Here is a 21,604-nt window from a genome sequence, read left to right as displayed (position 1 = left end):
CCTAAGGCAATCACAAGCGATCATTTGGAGGGGGTCGGTAGAATGGCATACTCGTACTTGGATGATGTGGATTACCTTGTTGAAGACAACGCAATGGATGAATTTACTTATCACCGGAAATGGAAGGGACATTGGTGGTGCAAGCTGGGAACAAAATGCAAATGCTGGGAACGATTCTGGTAACTGGGGAAGAACCCAACAATAGAGAGTGAATTCACTGTTGGAGTGGTTATAGCATAACCGAGGGAATCTGGGGCAATCCCAGCTAGTGCCGATGATAAGACGTAGCGCTTGTGCGTGCTCTCAAGAACTTGAGCATTTCCACAATCATCAAGGTTTTATCAACAACCGCGTCGAGGGTGCTGACAACACAACATACTACCATGATGAATAGCGATGGACGATGCAGATGCGAAGGAGGATAACACTTTCTCAGATTACACCTTAGCGAGGCCAAGGAAACAAAATCTGGACGATCGACCGAGAGACATTTAGCACTCCGCTTCTAATGTCCTCCTTGATGTGCTAGTGTAACCCATTCATAGAAATGGTTTGATATCTAGAACATCAAGTAAAAAGGTCGGACTTCGGGAGCACAAGAATCCATAAGGAACAATTAGGGAGGTAAATCCTACGAAATCCTTATGGGGAGGTGGCCAACTGCTTCAATCAAGATACCACAATAATAGGTCCTTCGGCTGGGTGGTGCTGGCCACGACATCCACCTTACCGGTTATCAAGGGACCAATATTATAGTTCTTGGGAAATGTTCCAAACCATCATATCTGCCTGAGATTCAGATCTAGTTGGTGTCAGGATATTCCAGACTCATCGAGTCTAGGAAGAAAAATGAAAGTTTGCAACACAATTCGACGAGATGACGTTGCGAGATTCTCGGGAAATGAACTACGATAGCAAGCTCCAAAACATGAGCTGGTTCTGCTACAAACATGTGAACACGTTGTCCAAGACAAGCATGACCACAAGGTAGTCTTATAATAAAACACTACCGAGTTCAGGAGGGGGAACCATCAGCGAGGATATCGAAGTTTTGTACAAATCCGTCTGGTACCTTCGGGACTAGCACTTAGAACTTATTAATCTTGAACAAATCAATCAGTGGCTTGGTGTGCTAGGGACCCATATAGAATGGAGGTTGCAAGTCTCCGAACCACAGAATACTTCGCACGTATGCATGACTGATTTGGGATGATTCCAAAGGAAACAACATTGACTTTCTCGAATCCACGGCGGCAACTTGCATCAAATGCACATGGACTGGAGGAAGTCACTTCTTACATCCGAACATTTGCTCCATGAACTAGCATGAAGAAATGCTTTCAAAAGTTTCCAACACTAACTTAATGTTCAACAACATCATGGAGGAGATAAGAATGTTGTCAATGGGCTCAACAACAACTCATCAGAATTTCCATATCACTGGACTTCCACCATCGTGTGAACACGGTGATAGCATTGGTCAGCCCCAAAGATATAATGGTGTATGCTCGAGGGATCAACCACGAGTAAGACAACATTACGAACATCGTTGGTTCTGACTTGATTTGACGATAGCCCACACTCAAATCAAAGGATTGATAAGACAATAGGTCCAACAACTGATCACAAGGACCAATCGATGAAGATATCATCTTTCTTCAACACACACTACACAAGAATATCCCTTTGGAACGAACTAAGTCAGACAAGCTTTTATCTTCCAACTCTCCAAGTTGTTGTCTAGCTTAACCAACTAGCTCAGGGATATCTAACACCGATTCTTGGAGAGAAGGTGGTTCACAAGAAACCAACTTGATCACGGGCTCAACATAACGGTCAGGTGACGACCTGGTGATACTTCCGAGAAGATATTCAGAAAATCATGAACCACCGGTATGTTACTAAGCTCGAGAACAATCTCGCTTTTGAGGGCAAGACGATATGATCAAATGAGTGAGGACTTGACAAGATCCTAACTCATCAATCGAAGGGTGCACCGAAATAAGGACTAGGTAGCACGATCAGTCTTAGAAGGATGATTCAAAAACCAACATGCTAAGAATGAAATTATTATCCTTTAACTACCAAGCAACGAGGTTGCTGGGAGTATTGATTTCACACATCACAATTCATTTGTCGGTATTCCGGTTGCATCAACACGAGGGCCGAGGAATGACTAATGATGGTGAGAAGTATCACTACGTCAAAATTCATGAGAGTTGGTGCAGTTCTCATGACAATTCTGACATAAAGGGGGTAATACTCCAAGGTAGAACAAAACCAAAAGCTGGATTGGCATTTGATCTGCGGAATACAACTACTTTGACCCAATCCTAGATATGGATGAGGTACTGGAGTTTGTTTCTCCTAGTCATTCTGCGATAGAATGGCTTGACGGACCACAAGAGTAATAGACATCGATAAACGAACGCACGCATACCCTTGACTATCAATTGATAGACGAGGGTCAGAATGCAACTAAAGAGAACAACTCAAAGGAGCATACGATTTTCTGAGTTGTGGAAGCAAGGATTAGCATGTCGAACGAAGTTCAACATATTTCTTCCGGATAACCCATGCAGAAAGGTAGAACTGGCAGGGCCACAATATATAATGGAGAACTCATCAAGAATAGTCCTGTTGTGATATTTCAGTTCAACGAGGAACTTCTGCCATAAGTAGTTCATGGTATTTGGAAGAAGAAGATACCACGGATCTCAAGGACTATCGCAAAGGTTACTAATATCCTAAAGGCGCTAGCAATTACTATCAACATGAAGTAAGTAGAGTGAATCTCGGGTTCAAGAACCCAGGAATAGAATACCTATTACTAAGTAGCATCACGGGATGCTTTCGAGAATGATGGCCAGAATCATCACACTGGGAACACAAATCATGGCTAAATTACTAGATGATCCCCTAAGACACCTAGGGTCATAATACTAGCTCCAACATATATGTCAAGGCAATAAAGTACCTCAACTCACTGATTTGTGTGATTAATCTGACCAAAGGCACATCGGAAACAGGAGGAAGGGATTTGCAAATGCATCCGACTATTTAGAAACCTGGGATGACTCGGACAGCATAACGGCTGTAAATGCTCAGAAAAGATTTGAGACATTCACAAAAATGGTGGCATAACCACTCAGAAGCACAATATCAAGGTTTCGAGATCAACAGTTAACATACAGAAGATAGTAGGAACTGAACTGAGGCTTGGATCAACAATCTTATAAGTCTACGGATTAGTAACACGTGATCCTAATAGAAAGAAGAGATAGCCTAGTTCTTAATCCCCGTAGGAAAGATAAGATGACTCAGATCAGAAGGCCATGAGGTATAAGGAGTAAAAAGAGCCTTACGTTCCATCCCACAATCAATTCCCTTATATAACTAAAGAATTTCTAGACTCAACTTCAACCAGTTTGGCTTGGTAATCCTACAGGCAGTCAAGCTCTGATACCAACGCTGTCAGGACCCCGACTCAATGCCACATAGATCTAGCATGTAACACTTCATATCACTTTGCGGCCTCACGCACGGTATTCCCACGGGTGTCGCCTTACCTTTACCCGGGACCGTTTGCGCCTTTTGGCACACGTATATGACAGTGTCGCTAGCATCCATATGATAAGGAGCCCGGGCTGACATGGCTAGTCGTAAACCCAAAGCGGCACAGACTTACAGGGACAGGCATCCATGACCCAGCTTCGAACGTGTTGGTCATCAGCAAGTGGGTCCGGGCTGTAGCACTGGGCTAGCAGGACTCCGGTAAACCGGGCTGTAGCGGGCTAACAGGACTCCGGTATTCACCGCGTGACATTTCCCCGAAGGGACAGACACAGGAACGAAGAAGGACACATGCCGGCCAGCCTAAGTGTTCCGGAGCAGTAGCAAGCTACCATGGCTCGGTGGAAACACTAGGAGACATTTCCCCGTAAGAGAGGCTACTAAAGATAAACAACTAGATGGTCAGATCCCACACATACCAAGCATTTCAATAACATACCCACAATATGCTCGATATGTGCAAATACAACATGGCATCACAACATGACTCTATGACTCAAGTATTTTATTCAATAGGCTCCGAGGAGCGAGATATTACAAACATGGGTCTCATGACCCAACATTCAGAGCATACAAATCAAGCACAAGCGGAAGCTATCATGTCTGAGTACAGACATCTATAAATGAAAAAGGCTGAGAAGCCTGACTATCTACCAAATCCTGCCGAGGCACAAGATCGTAGCTGAGGTAACAAGCTAAACGTCGAAGACCACGCGGGAATACTAGTGAGACTAAAGTCTCTCTGCAAAAACATAAAATAGGCAAACGTGAGTACAAATGTACCCAGCAAGACTTACATCAGAACTATCTACATATGCATCATTATCAACAAAGGGGTGGTGGGGTTTAACTGCAGCAAGCCAGCTTTGACTCGGTGGCTATCCTAAACTACGACTGCAATGTAACTCTTTGAGGTGGCGCACACGAGTCCACATATTCACCATATCAATACACCACTATGGATCCGCTCCCGTCTCCCTACGAGAACGCCATCCATAGCACTCACGCTTATCTTGTGCATTTTAAAGTATCCACTTTCACTTGTCTATGAACTGATATAAGCAACCCAGAAGTCCTTTTCCGCGGACACGGCTATTCGAATAGATGATGTTAACCCTGCAGGGGTGTACTTCTTCATACATGTTTCCACCACTTAGCGTCTGCACACGACATGTGCTCGGCAGACTTCAAGCGAAAGCCGACGTGGGTGTAGACCACGACCTACCTAAACACTCAAGTCTCTAGTCCAGGTTTATCGCCTATTCGGGTTCCATCCATGAGGAGATCCGGCCGGAGTTTCGCTCACAGCCCCAAACGATGTGAACAGGGTTCCCGAGATACCAAACGGGCATCCGGTACACCGTGCCACGTACCTACCGCATCACAGCCCACCCCTACGGTCAGCGCTGTCCATGGCCTCCAGTAAGCTACAAACACCAGAAACTACTTGCAACTCCTGGACAGAGGACTAGGGTGAATAAGAAGTCGAGCGGGGTCATATTTCAGGGCCCAATGTATGGTAGTAACTGAATCATGGATCACAAACACAGAACTCAGTTCCTGAGGACGGCTACAATGAGACAACCCACCATGTACTCCTACATGGCCTCTCACCGCTACCTTTACCAAATCGTGTTCACACACTTAGCTCACACACAGTAGGACATGTTCACACGCCTCTGATTCATCCCCGATGAATCAGACCTGACTCAACTCTAAGCAGTAGCAGGCATGACAAACAAACATGAATGAGTAGGCACAACAGGGCTCAAACAACTCCTACTCATGCTAGTGGGTTTCATCTAATTACTGTGGAATGACAGGTCATGCAGAGGATAAAGGGGTTCAGCTACCGCAGCAAGTAACAGATGAATCGATGTTGTCCTAATGCAGTAAAAGAGAGCAGGAGCGAGAGAGTAGGATTGTATCAGAATGAACAAGGGGGTTTTGCTTGCCTGGCACTTCTGAAGATAACATTGAGTCTTCGTCAGTGTCAACGATCGCATCATCGGTGTCACGTCTATCGAGAGGGGACAATTACCGGCAAATACAGAAAAGACACGATCAATGCAATGCACAATATGATGCATGCTATGACATGGCAATATGAATGTGTTTTGGGCTAATGCACCTAAAACCAGATTAAATGAAGTTGGTTTGAATCCAAGATTCAAATTCAAACTCCATATGGGGTTATTTAAATGTCATTCACTTCATTTGTCCTAAACAGTAGTGATAAGTTGTTCTAACATGCATGAAAATGGTACAGATGGATTCCTTGAATTTTTCTGATAATTTTTCATATATAAATTATTTAATTTGGAGTTACGGTTAATTTTCTATGAATTATTGAAGTTTAGGGCATTTTCTGGAATTTCCTGAATATAATTAAATCCAGAAAATACTTTATGACATCAGCAATGCGTCATGCTTGCATCAGCAAGTCAATAGGGCTGCCCCGGGTCAAACCTGACGTGTGGGGTCCACACGTCAGTGACACAGGGACTAATCCCGCGTTGACCCGGGCTGGTTAGCTTTGACTAAGCCCTGGGGCCCACTTGTCAGCGTCAGTAGGTGGGGGGGTTAGTGACTAATTAACTAAGCCACGTCAGCCTGCCGGAGTTCTGGCCGGCGGCGACCATTAGCGCGGCGGCGAGAGTGGTTTTGGCCACTCCGGCGACCAAATGGGCCGCGGAGGGCATCTAGGAGGAGCTGGGGACGAGCCGAAGCTCCTGGTGGAGTCAGTTGCGCTCGGGGCGGCCGGAATCGGTGCCGACGGCGAGCGAGGCGGCGGCCGGAGCTCGGGTTTGCTCGGGTTCGGCGTTACACGGCACGGCGAGGTCAGCTGAGGGTCTCTACGGATTACTGGGGTCGTCAGGAGCACTCGAAGGCAACGAGCGCAGGTGGAGGACCCCGGGAGCACGAGGCTCACCGGCCATGGCGGACGGCGGCTTCGGGTGCTTGTGGGGCGGCGGCTACAGGGTGCGCGAGAGAGAGAGAGAGGTGAGGGGAAACGACGGCAAGCTCACAGGGATGCAGCAGGGGGGCTCAGTGGGCTCGGAGACGCACCGGAGCCGACGAATTTGACGAAGATGGCCGGCGGGTCCGAGGTAGAAGACGACGGCGATGGCGGCGATGCAGGGCTTCCGGAGGGCTGTGGAACGGTGGGGAGGAAGAGGGGGTCGAGGCGGAGCTCCTGGGTGCATCGGCGAGGCTAGGGGTGGCCGGTGGCCATGGGTACGGCGACGATGACGGCGAGCTCCGCTCGGTGGTGTGCGCGGGAGGGAAGCAGAGGAGGGAACGGGGTCCAGGGGAAGAGAGGGGAGGTGCAGGGGGCGAGGGGGAGTGCGTGGCGCCCTCGGGTGCCTCCAGCGGCGAGCGGGTAAGCAGGAGGTGGCCGGAGCGTGCGCGCGCGCGTCGGGCACACGCCCTCCTGCCTACTGGCAGGAGGTTGAAGACGGTGGCGACCGGGGTGGGCTGGGCCGCACAGTGCTGGACCAGCACAGGAGCTGGGCCGGCTCTGGTGGGCTGCACGAGTGAGGCCAGGTAAGTACTGTCCCTTTTAATTTTTCTGTTCTGTTTTCCTTTTTTTAATCTGTTTTGCCACTGTTTTGAATTTAAAAATAATTCAAACAATGCCAAAACTCCTCTGAATATTTTATACTGCTAGATGGACTTTTCCAAAAGCTTATAAACTATTTCAGGGGTATTTAAATTATATTCTAATTATATGAATATAATTCAAATTCAAATAGCTAATGAATTAAATCCAAAGTCCCAAAAATAATTCTTTAAAAATGTTCAATATTTTGGTTGGGACCAGAACCCTTACCAAAAATTATCAAACATTTAAGAAGAGCCTTTTGGAGCAATGAATAAGATTTCTAGGGTTTTTGCCCCTCTTTTATTTAGGGTTTTGAGGCTTCCAATATTTCCTCAGTTCAAATTTCAGAATTTAAACATGATGCACACATGAAGCTAACCTAGAGCAATGCCTGAAGCTAGGGATGTGACAGGTGTGGTCAATGTGGTCAAGGAACGACTTCGATCGGAAGGGTACTGTGTGTGGAGAGGCTGACAGCTGGGTCCACGGCCACAGCCCAGTTTTTTTGTGATTTGCCAAGTAAGTCGCTTTGTCAGGCCTGTTGGGCTGCAAATCTTTCAAGACGAGGAGAGCTTTCATTCGGCTGGCCGAGAAAATGGCCCATCAGCAATGAGAAATGGGATGTACATTTTTAAAACACATCAAACCGGCAATTAGTTTCAAATATCTTTTTTTTAATTTCGAGATTTTAAATTACATTAATTTTTATCGCAGAGAATTTGTTAGATTTTATATTGATATACATTTATTTTTAAAATCAGTTTGAATGTGAGAGAAAATTTCGGGATTAAAAATAGTTCGGACTGCACCAAAATATGCAAAATTTCGTATAATTTTTTAACCGTGGCCACAGTATGGGCTGTAATGCTAACAAAAAGAATATGGGCTCCAAAAAAACACTAAGAATTAGCAAATGGGCTGTAAATTATTAGAAATAATGGCAGATGGGCTGTATGTTGTTTTCCACAGATTTGAGGCTTTCCTAAAAAAAGGATGACGCACAAGCAGTGACTGTTGGATGGCCATCCAACGGCCGTCGTGCTTCTTCAATCTCTGCCCTTCCTGCTCCAGCCGCTCAAACAAGCGCCGGCAGGACTACCTCCCTCCTTCCCGCGGCCGGCTCTGCAGCCGTGCAGGTCTCACCGCCCCACCGTACTCCCATCACTGGCCTAGCCATCCCTCTACTCACCCACACCTATTGTTATTCTCCGGCGACGGCAGACGAACCAGTAAACCCTCGTACAGTCGTACTCCCCTCCGCGTGGGAAACAACTACCGAGTCTTCCCTGCCTCCATGTCGTTCCCTTCCTAGGCCTCGCCGTCGTCCACCGCCCTAGTGCTCTCGGCGCGGCCTGGTCAACATGGTCAACGACCGACATGCTTCTGAAGTGGACTGTACGTGGAGAGGCCGACAGCTGGGTCCACGGTCGCACGCAAGGAAATGCCTCCTTATTACCCGCAAAATAATGATTCCTCCACCTGACATCAGGGACCCACCGAAAGGGCCAATGTATTTCGCAAAAAAAAAACGTTATCACCACTGACAGCTTGGACCCACCAGCTATATCTTCGCACGCAAGGAAGTGCCTCCTTATTACGCACAAAAAATGAATACTCCGCCTGTTAGCTAGGACCCAGTATAGTGGCAGGCTGACATGTGGGCCTAATAAGTTGACGGGGACAGAGGGCTTTGTCAACTTAATCAATATGCACGATTCTAGCTCCAGTGACCGTACGATGTCCATCCAACGGCCGTTGTCGGTGTCAAAACCGGCGGATCTCGGGTAGGGGGTCCCGAACTGTGCGTCTAGGCGGATGGTAACAGGAGACAAGGGACACGATGTTTTACCCAGGTTCGGGCCCTCTTGATGGAGGTAAAACCCTACGTCCTGCTTGATTGATATTGATATTGTGGATGTTTACAAGAGTGGATCTACCACGAGATCAAGGAGGCTAAACCCTAGAAGCTAGCCTATGGTATGATTGTAATGGTTGTTGTTGTGTCCTACGGACTAGAGCCATCCGGTTTATATAGACACCGGAGAGGGCTAGGGTTACATAGAGTCGGTTACAATAGTAGGAGATCTACATATCCGTATCGCCAAGTTTGCCTTCCACGCCAAGGAAAGTCCCATCCGGACACGGGACGAAGTCTTCAATCTTGTATCTTCATAGTCTTGGAGTCCGGTCGATGATGATAGTCCGGCCGATGATAGTTCGGCCGATGATGGTAGTCCAGCTATCCGGACACCCCCTAATCCGGGACTCCCTCAGTAGCCCCCGAACCAGGCTTCAATGATGATAAGTCCAGCATGTGTGTAGTCTTCGGCGTTGCAAGGCGGGTTCTCTTTCAAGTTCTACGTACCTGCCAAACACTGTCCGGCTTCCTCATCAATGTTACACGTCTTGGCTTCCACGCCCAATAATAGCCTTCTTCCACGCGTCGCGCGAATGTGAAAAGCCAGGGTGTCTTTTATGTTTTACCCCCTAGTTGTGCGAATAATCTGCCTATAAGGGAGGCAAGAATCCAGATCCAAATCACCATCTTCCTTCCGCAAATACTCATCGGAGCGCTTTCGACCAAGAATCCATTCCATCATGGACCTCAACGCGGCTCCTCTTCTCGCGCTCCCAGCCCTTTGCCAGGAGATTGGAGGAGATGCTCTGCTCCGCACAACGAGCTGGTGAAGCTCCAAGCAGGGGGATATCTCCCTCCGGCCTTTATGGTTCCGGTTCGAGCCGGGCTGGCTACCTACAAAGGTGGGAAGCAAGCGGAGGTTACCCCAAGTCCCAACAAAGGGGAGCGGGTATGCTTCGTCCCCTATCTGATAAGGGGGCTCGGATTTCCTGTACATCCATTCCTCCGCGGGCTCCTGGAGTTTTACGGACTCCAGCTTCATCACCTCACGCCCGCCTCAATCCTGCATATTGCGGGTTACGTAGCTCTTTGCGAGCTATTCCTGGGCGTCGAGCCCCATTTCGCGCTGTGGAAGAGGTTGTTCTGCCTTGTACCCCGCTCTCACGAGGGGTCCACATATCAAGTGGGTGGCGCCGAAATATGGCGCATTGCCGGGACCGGATATCCATCCGGAACCCATAAGAAGGCGTCCGAAGACTGGCCTTCGGGATGGTTTTATATAGAAGACGCACCGCTGCCGGACCCTGTTCGGATCGGCCTCCCGGAGTTCAGCAATGCTCCTCTGAAGAAACGCCTTAGTTGGCGTCCGCGGAGCCCCCAACTGGAGGAAGACAAGAGCGTCCATTATTTGATGGGACGAATAAGGTTACTGGCCCATTCCGGGTTGACCATGATTGGAGTCATGGAAACATGCATTATGCGGGGGGTGCAGCCACTACAATACAGGGGCCACCCCATGTGGGATTTCAATGGGGAGGACGATGCCACCCTTCATGGCCGCAAAGGGCCGGATTCGGCCGAAGACCTGGTGACGATCTTGTCCGGCCTGTATAAGGGGGAGAAGGAGGACTTCCTTCGGACGAACCCGTTAAATGGGTTCTCCATGAATAATCCCCGGCCTTGGGTAAACGAACACTCTGCGTGCCCGACCCATGCTTTTTGAAACTTAAGTTTCTTATATTGTGTTCTTCTTTCGGCGCAGGAAGTGCACCGGATCGTGGAGGACATGCTAAGTCCATCTCCGCAACCCGAGGATCCAGAGAGATCCCGGGATCCGGCCTCCAAAGAGGATCCGGACATAAAGGTGGAGCTAATCGACGGGGTGTTCCACCAGCTCAGCATGGACAATGCTTTAGTCGCCATCACGGCCGACTATCCCGGACTATATCCGGCTTCCCAGGTGATTGCGACCGAAGTCTTGACACCGTCATTCCTTCCTTGCTTATTTCTGACCACCGTATATGATGGCGCTGTGCAGGAGGCACCCCTAGGGCGAGAAGCCGAGCCCGCGGTGACTGACCAACAAAGGCCAGTCCGGACCAGTAGGCGAAGGAGGAGCGTGGCGCGGACTGAAACGTCGCTGCAAAGGTGTAGCTCACAATTCATTATTTAGAGCAACGTTCCTAGGAAGCATTTGAGTGCTCATGACTTTTGTAGGGAAAAAAGCGCCCGCCGGGCTGCGGGCGTGGAGGTTGCCAATCCAACCTCTACCAGCCAGGCTCCAGCACCTGGTCTGGAGGGGGAGGCGAGCGCAAGGCGCGAGCCGGACGTTCCTCCGACGGAGGATGCCGACAAACTGTCCGCCACCAAGTCTGAGGTGGAGAGTGCCATGAATCACAGGCACCGCCGGACAGTATTTCGTGACGCGTGCTTCTCCCCCGAGGCGTTGAATGCCTTTAACGCGGGGGACACGCACCTTTGTGCCGCTCAAGATGGTTTTACCAGAGCCACGGAGCAGTATGTAAAAGACATACGGGTAAGAGAATTTAATAGTTGTATATGCCAGTAGCCCCCAAGACTTAAAGTAGTTATATTAACTGATTTAAGGATCATATGAAACGTAGGATCTTACCGAGAAGAATACCCAACTGTCTCAGGAGCTGCAAGAGTGCAAGGCCCAACTTGAGGCCACACTCTCTGGCGCAGGAGGAAACACAGGGACCTCTCCTGGTAACACATTATTTTAGAAAGATAAGTAGCGTTTGGCCTTTGCGCAAGTCTAAAAAATGATGTTGCAGGTGCTGCCGGACCAGATCCGGACAGGCAAGAACTTCTGCGCCAACTAAAGGCCGGCGAGAGGGTGCTGCATAAGGTGCAGCATCAAAGGAACAAGCTCCAGGATGCCCATGCCCAGCTTGGAGAAGAGCTGAAAGGCGTTCGGGCCGAGCTTTCGGGCTCCGTTAAGGAGAATCAGCGGCTTCGTCGCGGCATCTATAGTAAGTGCTTGAGCAAACTCCTTTCAAAAGAAGAGTTCGGCGAGGAAGGCAATTTGACAGAATATGTCTGCAGGTATGCTCACAGGTCGCCCTGCGGAGGAGATGCCCGTATCAACGGGTGATCAACTTCCCGAATTGTTGCAACTGATCGAATGAGTTCGGCAGGCAATGAGCGGCGTCATCCAGGATTTATGGCCAGCCTTCTCCTTACCCGAGGGTCTTGGGGAGCTTGCAGAGAAGCTTCAGGGAGTGCGGCAGCGCTTCCATTTATGGAAGATTTCAGCCTACCGCCAAGGCGCCAGGGAGGCCTGGGCCATGGTAAAGACGCGGTACAAGAAGGCGGATCCCAACCACATGGCCGAAGTCGGACCTGTGGGGCCCGATGGGAAGGAGATCCCTGTGAGTTTAGTATACGGCCAAGTAGAGTTGGCCGCTAAATTTTCCCAACAGGACTGTAAATTAGACAACCTGTTAGACGGGATTGAGGAAGAATACAATCAGTCGATTTGACATTGTATTATAAAATGACATATAAAATGCCTTCTAGCCGGATTGTAGATCGTTTGTCTTTGCCGACCTTTTCGCTTCGACCTCGGGACCCTAGAGTCCGGAGTGTGTCCGAATACCTTCTCGGTTATGAAACAACCGGGGTATGCATGGAGACCAGGCGTAGGGGTCATTAGTGCTTTATCAGACAAGTGCCCAACTAGTTATGTTATATTACATGGGTAGTAAGAAACATCTTCCAGGGAGAATAGTTCCGTTAAGGGTTCCTTTCCTCTAGGGGTGGCATGCCCTAAAGTGCATGTCCGGACTGCGAAAAAAGCAGAAAAACATCTGGGGGCAGATAAATAAGTGAATAAAAAATCATCTTTTAAGTCACCGACCGAATATTCCCTTAAGAACGCTAGCTTTCAGCTTCACCCAGTCTGAGGTACACATCCGGCTGACCCGGCAGTAACAATCGCAGAGGTGCTACCTTTACCTCCTAGCCGAACAATCGGGAACGTAGGGGTAAGCACAGGAGCCAGGCAACCCAGCTTGGCCAAAACTTAAGTCATATTGATGCATATAATGGTGAATAAAAGGTACATGTGGAGGCTTGACACATGTGCTGGGCATGAAGCCCTTATAATTAAGCTTCTGGTAAAGAAGCCCCCAGGTATAATGAGTGCGGATAGCACATCAATTGCGCGCGAACGATGCGCAAGTAGGCCTTTTAAGGCTGCGATGAATAGGGTTGAGAAGAAAAAGATAAACAAAAGGCAGCTGAAGTAAAAAAAAATTGGACGGGGGGAAAGGGAAGAACTCTTAGTCCGGCGCTAGGCATATAATCTTCAGAGGCGGGCTGCATTCCATGGGTTCGGCTCGAGTCAGTTATCGGACGCATTTCGTAGATGGTACGCTCCGCCGGTCAAGACTTTATCGATGATGAAGGGGCCTTCCCATTTGGGCTTGAGCTTGTCCTTTTTCTTGTCCGGCAGGCATAGAACCAGTTCGCCAACGTTGTAAGTCTTGGCCCGTACTTCTCTGCTTTGGTATCTTCGAGCCTGCTGCTGATAGAATGCGGAACGAGCCTTGGTGACGTCGCGTTCTTCCTCCAATGCGTCCAAGCTGTCCTGCCGATCCAACTCTGCTTCTCTTTATTCGTACATGCTGTCAGGACCCCGACTCGATGTCACATCGATCTAGCTGGTAACACCTCATATCACTTTGCGGCCTCACGCACGGTATCCCCACGGGTGTCGTCTTACCTTTTCCCGGGACCGTTTGCGCCTTTTGGCTCACGTATATGATAGTGTCGCTAGCATCCATATGATAAGGAGCCCGGGCTGACATGACTAGTCGTAAACCCAAAGTGGCACAGACTTACAGGGACAGGCATCCATGACCCAGCTTCGAACGTGTCGGTCATCAGCAAGTGGGTCCGGGCTGTAGCACTGGGCTAGCAGGACTCCGGTAAACCGGGCTGTAGCGGGCTAACAGGACTCCGGTACTCAAAGCGTGACATTTCCCCGAAGGGACAGACACAGGAACGAAGAAGGACACATGCCGGCCAGCCTAAGTGTTCCTGAGCAGTAGCAAGCTACCATGGCTCGGTGGTAACACTAGGAGACATTTCCCGGTAAGAGAGGCTACTAAAGATAAACAACTAGATAGTCAGATCCCACACATACCAAGCATTTCAATCATACACACAATATGCTCGATATGTGCAAATACAACGAAGCATCACAACATGACTCTACGACACAAGTACTTTATTTAAGGCTCAGGGAGCCATACATATCATACACAAAGGTACGGGTCTCACGACCCAACATACAAGTCATACAGTCATACAAGCCAGCAGCAGAAGTACATTGTCTGGGTACAGACAACTAGTAAAAATAAAGGAGGCTTGGAAGCCTAACTATACTACGTGGTCCATCACAAGCTCAGGGTCACCACCTGGGTCTTTAGCCTACTCGTTGATGTCAACGTCTACATAGAACCCATCAGAAGGGGTTGCAGCGTCTTCTGTAAAAATGTAGATTATAGCAACATGAGTACAAAGGTACTCAGCAAGACTTACATCAGATCCTACATACATGCATAGTATCAAGAAGGGTTGGTGGAGTTATTGCAGCAAGCCAGCTTTGACTCTTGGCTAGACTATCCTACGATACCCCAGTTTGAAATAGTTTTGCGCACACGAGTCCACTACTCACCACTTCAATACACTACCGAGGATCCACCTCCGTCTTCCTACGGAAGAGCCATCCTCGGCACTCACACTTATCTTGAGGCTTTTAGTAGTTTCCATTTACTTGTCTATGAACTGTATAGGCAACCAAGTAGTCCTTTACCGCGGACGCGGCTATTCGAATAGATCATGTTAACCCTGCAGGGGTGTACTTCTTCATACATGTTTCCACCACTTAGCGTCTGCACACGACATGTGCTCGGCAGACTTCAAGCGAAAGCCGACGTGGGTGTAGACCACGACCTACCTAAACACTTAAGCCTCTAGTCCAGGTTTATCGCCTATTCAGGTTCCATCCGCAGGGAGTCCGGCCGAGGTTTCCCATACGACCCGAACGATGTGAACAGGGTTCCCGAGATACCTAACGGGTATTCGGTACACCCGGCCACGTACCTACCGCATCACAGCCCACCCCTACGGTCAGCGCTGTCCACGGCCTCCAGTAGGCTACAAACACCAAAAACTACTTGCAACTCCTGGACAGAGAGCTAGGGTGAATAAGAAGTCGAGCGGGGTCATATTTCAGGGCCCAATGCATGGTAGTAGCTGTATCTTAAATCACACATACAGATCTCAGTGCTTAAGGTCGGCTTCAATGAAACAACCCACCATGTACTCCTACATGGCCTCTCATCGATACCTTTACCAAATCGTGTTCACCACACCACTCTCATTACCGACATAATCATTTCACTCCAGCCCATCACCCAGATGAACCAGACCTGACACGACTCTAAGCATAGCAGGCATAGCAAGGTAGGAACAACACATACATATGGCTCAATCAACTCCTACACATGCTAGTGGGTTTCATCTAGTTACTGTGGCAATGACAGGTCATGCAGAGGAAAAGGGTTCAACTACCGTAGCACACAGCAGTTTGAATCGCGTTGTCTTAATGCAGTAAAAGAGAGCAGGAGCGAGAACATGGGATTGTATCGATATGATCAAATGGTTGGTTGCTTGCCTGATGGTTCGTTGCACGGATACGGTTCTTCGTTAGGGTAATCACGGTACTCCTCGGGGACAGATCCTGTCGCAAAGGACAACGATACACAGGCATCACCAAACAATGTGCAACAATATGATGCATGCATGAAACATGGCAATATGAATGTGTTGGGCTAATGCAACTAAAACCAGAGGGGTTTGAACAAATTTGAATCATAGATTCAAATTTCAAACTCAAACATGGCCTTTTAAAGTGCTTTTTTTCTTCTGCTTAAAACATCAATTTAACTTGTTTGATCATGCATGAAAATAGTACAGATGGATAGATTGGATTTTTCTGATCATTTTTCATATATAATTTGTCCAATTTGGAGTTACAGAATAAAAGTTATGAATTTTTGAAGTTTAATTAATATTCTGGAATTTCCTGATTTAATTTAAATCCAGAAATATAATTATTGCGCCAGCATGACGTCAGCATGACGTCAGTGGTCAACTGTGGCTGGCTGAAGTCAAACCTGACGTGTGGGGGCCACACGTCAGTGACAGGGGGGGTTAAACAGGTTTAAATTAATCCTAATTACTAATTAGTGGCGCTGGGGCCCACTGTCAGTGTCAGGGGGGGTTGACTAACAGTAGTTAGCGCTAACCTAACCACCTGGCCGACAGGGCCCACGCGTCAGTGACCCTGGGGGTCAAACCCCAGGTCGGACAAGTCAAACCCCACCGGCGACATGACGCCGGCGAGGTCCGAGACGGCGGCGAGAGTGCTTTTTGCCATTCCGGCAACCAAATGGACGGCGGAAGGCATCTACGTGTTGCTGAGGTTGAGCCGCGGCTATTGGTGGTGGTGGTTGGGCTCGGGGTGGCCGGAGTTGACGGCGGCGAGCTCGGCTGCGGCGGCCGGAGTTCGGGTGCGGTCGGGATCAGTGTTGCAGGGGGTTTGGGGAGGTGTTGGTGCGTGCTACGTGCTCCTAGTGAGGTGTGGAGCACGATGGTGAGCTCGGTTGGGCGCTACGGTGACCGTGGCCACGACGGCGACATCGTCGGCGGCGTGGAGCTCTCGGCCGAGGTGGGGCTAGGGCCTAGGGGTCGGGAGAGAGCAGGGGAGAAGGGGGAAACGACTCGGGGGCTCACCGCGGTTGCAGTGGGCGTCGAAGCGGGCTCGGGGACGCGTCGGAGACGACGAATTTGACGGTGACGATGATCGGAGCCCGAAGAGGGGAACGGCGACGAGGCGGCGATGCAGGGCTTCCGGGGACCCGTGGAGCGGTGGGGAGGAAGAGGGAGTCGAGGCGGAGCTTCTGAGCTAATCGGGGGAGCGAGGGGTGGTCGGAGACGGCTGCTGTGGCGAACGGCGGCGACGGTGGTGTTCGGCCGTGAGAGGGAGAGAGCGAGGGAGAGGAAGGAAAGAGCCGGGGAGAGTGAGAGAGAGCAGGGGGGATCGGGACGGGCTGCGGGCGTCGTCCACGCGGCCAGGAGGTCGTCGGCAAGCAGGAGGTGGCCGCGCGGCCGTGCGCGCGCGAGCACGCAGCAGCTTCGGGGCGAGGGGAGGAAGACGACGGAGAGCTACAGTGCTGGGCTGGGTCGGTTGCTAGCTGGGCCGGCCAGCTGGCTGGGCCGCACAGGTAAGTTTTTCCCTCTCTTTTCTGTTTCTGTATTTATTTAATATATCTGCAACTTTGTTGAATTAAATAAAATACCTAGGCAACTTCAAAAATCACCAAACTATTCCTGGCCCATAGTTGGATTATTTCCAACATGAAACATTTTAGTTTGGAGATATTTGAGCATTTAAATATTTTATATTATTTTAAATGCCCAAATTCAAATATTTATGATTTAATTCAAAAACCCTAGGATGGCCTAGGAAAAAGTGCACCATTTTTGGCAAAGGTTCTGAACCAAGACAAAAATGATGGGCATTTTAGAAGGGCATTTCAGGTTCATTGAAAAATTATTTTAGTAACCCTAGTTGGTTTCAGAGGGGACTGGGGGTTCTGTCATCCCCATTTCAAGTTTCTGATGAAAGAGTAAACATGATGCAACACTCTAATGCATGACTATCTAGGGTGTGACAACTCACCCCCACTCAAAAGAATCTCGTCCCGAGATTTGGGTTCCTCCGGGAAGAAGGCGGGATATTCCAGTCGAAGACGATCCTCCCTTTCCCAAGTTGCTTCATCCTCAGAATGGTGCGACCATTGAACCTTGAGAAACTTGATATTATGACGTCGCGTGGTACGTTCGGCTTGATCGAGGATACGAATGGGGTACTCTCGATATGTAAGATCATCTTGGAGATCAAGCGTTTCGTGGTCCACTTCACGGATAGGATCCGAGAAGCAGCGCCTGAGTTGAGAGACGTGGAAGACATCGTGAACTCTGGAGAGGTGCGGAGGTAGTTCCAACTGGTAGGCAACTTCTCCTCGTTTGGCAAGAATGCGAAAAGGTCCAATGTAACGAGGAGCCAATTTGCCTTTGATACCGAAACGATGGGTTCCCTTCAGAGGGGTGACCCGAAGATAAGCCTTCTCGTCAACCTCGAAAGTCATAGCCCTATGTTTTCGGTCATATTGACTCTTTTGGCGAGATTGGGCTGTTTTCAACTTTTCACGAACGATACGAACTTGTTCTTCTGCTTCCTGAATCATGTCCGGGCCAAAGAATTGTCTTTCCCCGGTCTCTGACCAGTTAAGGGGTGTTCGACATCGTCGTCCATAGAGAACTTCAAAAGGGGCTTTAACCAAGCTAGATTGATAGCTGTTGTTGTAAGCGAATTCGGCAAATGGAAGGCACTTCTCCCAGTCCATTCCGAAAGAGATAACGGAGGCTCGAAGCATGTCTTCTAGAATCTGATTGACGCGTTCCACTTGACCACTCGACTGAGGGTGGTAAGCGGTGCTGAAGGAGAGACGAGTTCCCATAGCATTTTGGAAACTTTCCCAAAATCGAGAGGTGAAAAGACTTCCTCGATCCGAGTTAATTTCCAAAGGAACACCATGGAGAGACACTATTCGGGAGATGTACAAGTCTGCCAGCTGACTAGCGGTTATACTCTCACGAACAGGTAAGAAATGAGCTACTTTGGAAAGACGATCGACCACGACGAAGATAGCATTATTCCCTCTCTTGGTCCTGGGAAAACCGGTAATGAAATCCATACCAATTTTATCCCATTTCCATTCAGGAATAGCTAAGGGTTGAAGGGTGCCAGCAGGCCGTTGATGCTCTGCTTTTACACGACGACAAACGTCGCAATTAGCAATATACTGAGCAATTTCTCTCTTCATCCTAGTCCACCAGAACCTCTGGCGTAGGTCCTGATACATCTTAGTACTACCGGGATGAATGGTGAGAGGAGATTCATGGGCCTCCTTAAGGATCAACTGCCGTAGATGCTGGTTCTTGGGAACCACTAGACGGTTCTTAAAATACACAACACCATGATCATTAGTGGAGAAACAACTAGCACCTCCGCTAGCAATGTTCTCTTTGATTTTAGATATTCCCTTATCTCGCTTTTGGGCAGCGATGATTTGATCCGTAAGAGTAGGTTTTGCTACCAAGGTGGAGAGAAAACCTTGAGGTACAATGTGAAGGTTAAGCTTCCGAAATTCCTCATGGAGAAGCGGTTGACTTTGTTGTAACATCAGGTTGTTACAATAAGATTTACGACATAGCGCATCAGCCATGACGTTGGCTTTCCCTGGGGTGTAGGTTATTCCTAAATCGAAGTCTGTGATCAATTCAACCCAACGTCTCTGCCTAAGATTCAAATCCGGTTGGGTGAAAATATACTTCAGGCTTTGGTGATCAGTGAATATTTCGCAACGATTACCCAGGAGGTAATGTCGCCAGGTCTTAAGTGCATAGACTACGGCTGCAAGCTCTAGATCATGAGTAGGATAATTCTCCTCATGTGGGTGCAATTGCCGTGAAGCGTAGGCAATTACGTGTCGATCTTGCATGAGAATGCAACCTAGTCCTTGTCGCGAGGCGTCGCAGTAGATAACAAAGTCCTTGGAGAAGTCTGGCGGTACCAGCACGGGAGCAGAGGTCAGGCGTCTTTTCAGTTCCTGAAAGCTGTGCTCACATTGTGGAGTCCATTCGAACTTCTTATCTTTCTTGAGGAGTTCGGTTAGAGGTTTGGCAACCTTGGAGAAGTTCTCGACAAAGCGATGACAATAGCTCGCTAAGCCTAGAAAACTCCGAACTTGCTTGACCGATTCAGGTGGAGTCCAATTAAGGACGGCTTGAACTCGCTCAGGGTTAACAGCAATACCTTTACCAGATATTACATGACCCAGATAGGTCACTTCTGGCAACCAGAATTCACATTTTGAAAATTTGGCATAAAGGCGATGCTCTCGAAGTTTCTGCAACACTAGCCTTAGATGTTCGGCATGTTCTTCCTCGTTCTTGGAGTAGATGAGTATATCATCGAGATAAACTACGACGAATTTATCCAAATACTCCATGAAGATTGAGTTCATTAACCGAGAAAAGGTGGCTGGAGCGTTGGTTAATCCGAAGGACATGACGGTGTACTCGTATTGGCCATAACGAGTAACAAAGGCCGTTTTAGGAATGTCCCCGTTTCTGATTTTGATTTGATGGTAGCCCAACCTCAAATCCATCTTGGAGAAGACTGAGGATCCAGCGAGCTGATCATACTGGTCGTTGATCCTAGGAAGAGGGTATTTGTTCTTGATTGTGACCAAATTGACAGGTCGGTAATCTACAACCATCCGGTCCGTACCATCCTTCTTCTTGACGAATAGGACGGGGCAGGCCCACGGAGATGAACTAGGTCGGATGAAACCCTTTTTCAAGGACTCATCGAGTTGTTTCTTAAGCTCGGCTAATTCTAGGGGTGCCATCTTATAGGGTCTTCTAGCAATCGGAACGGTTCCGGGGATGAGGTCTATTACGAACTCAACATCCCTGTCAGGTGGAACACCTGGCAATTCCTCTGGAAAGACATCCGGGAAGTCACGGACTACCGGAACGTCCTCAAGGTCTGGCAAGGGGCTGGCGTTAAGAGAATATAATTGTCGCTTGGCTATTCGGGTCAAGACATTGACTATCTTCCCCGAAGGATGGGTGAGTTGAACAGTCCTAGAGAAGCAATCAATTTTGGCTTGATGAGCTGACATCCAGTCCATACCCAAAATGATATTAATATCTGAAGATTTAAGGGCTATCAAAGATGCAAGGAAAACAAGTCTGTCGACTTGGATTTCATTTCCATAACTTACCCTAGAGGTCTGCCATCTAGAACTAGGGGTAGAAATTTCCATAGTGGACGGCAAGTCACAGAATGCAATGTTATGCAGACGAGCTTAATTTTCGGATATAAAAGAATGAGAGGCTCCTGTATCGAAAAGAACAGATGCCGGGTGGCAATTAACAAGAAGCGTACCGAGAACGACGTTGGGATCCTCTTGAGCTTCTTCGGCAGAGACACAGTTGACATGGCCACGTGAAGCGGTGACCGGCTTAGCATGAAACACCTTCCCTGTCGGCTTGCCACGGCCAACAGCTTTAGCAGATTGATTGAGGTTGGCCTGGGGACACTCACGCATATAGTGACCAGATTCCCCACACTTGAAACAAGTCACGGAACTGGTACGTGGAGGAGCATTATTGGTTGGACCCCCATAGGGCTTGGTTGGTGCAGACTGTTGAACAGGGCGAGGCGCCTGGAAAGATGGCCTCGGTGTGAACCTGGGTGGCAAGGCAGTGTTGGGTACCCACACGCGGCGCTTCTGAGGACCAGCACCGGATGAGGAACCCATGTCACGTCCATGCTTGCGTGTTGCGTCATAGTCAGTCTGACCAGTTTCAGCACTGATGGCTTTGTTGACAAGTTT

Source organism: Triticum aestivum, chromosome 6B (assembly GCF_018294505.1).
Source record: "Triticum aestivum cultivar Chinese Spring chromosome 6B, IWGSC CS RefSeq v2.1, whole genome shotgun sequence".
Taxonomy (NCBI): domain Eukaryota; kingdom Viridiplantae; phylum Streptophyta; class Magnoliopsida; order Poales; family Poaceae; genus Triticum; species Triticum aestivum.
The sequence above is the reverse complement of the archived record's forward strand: the minus strand, read 5'-3'. Positions refer to the sequence as shown.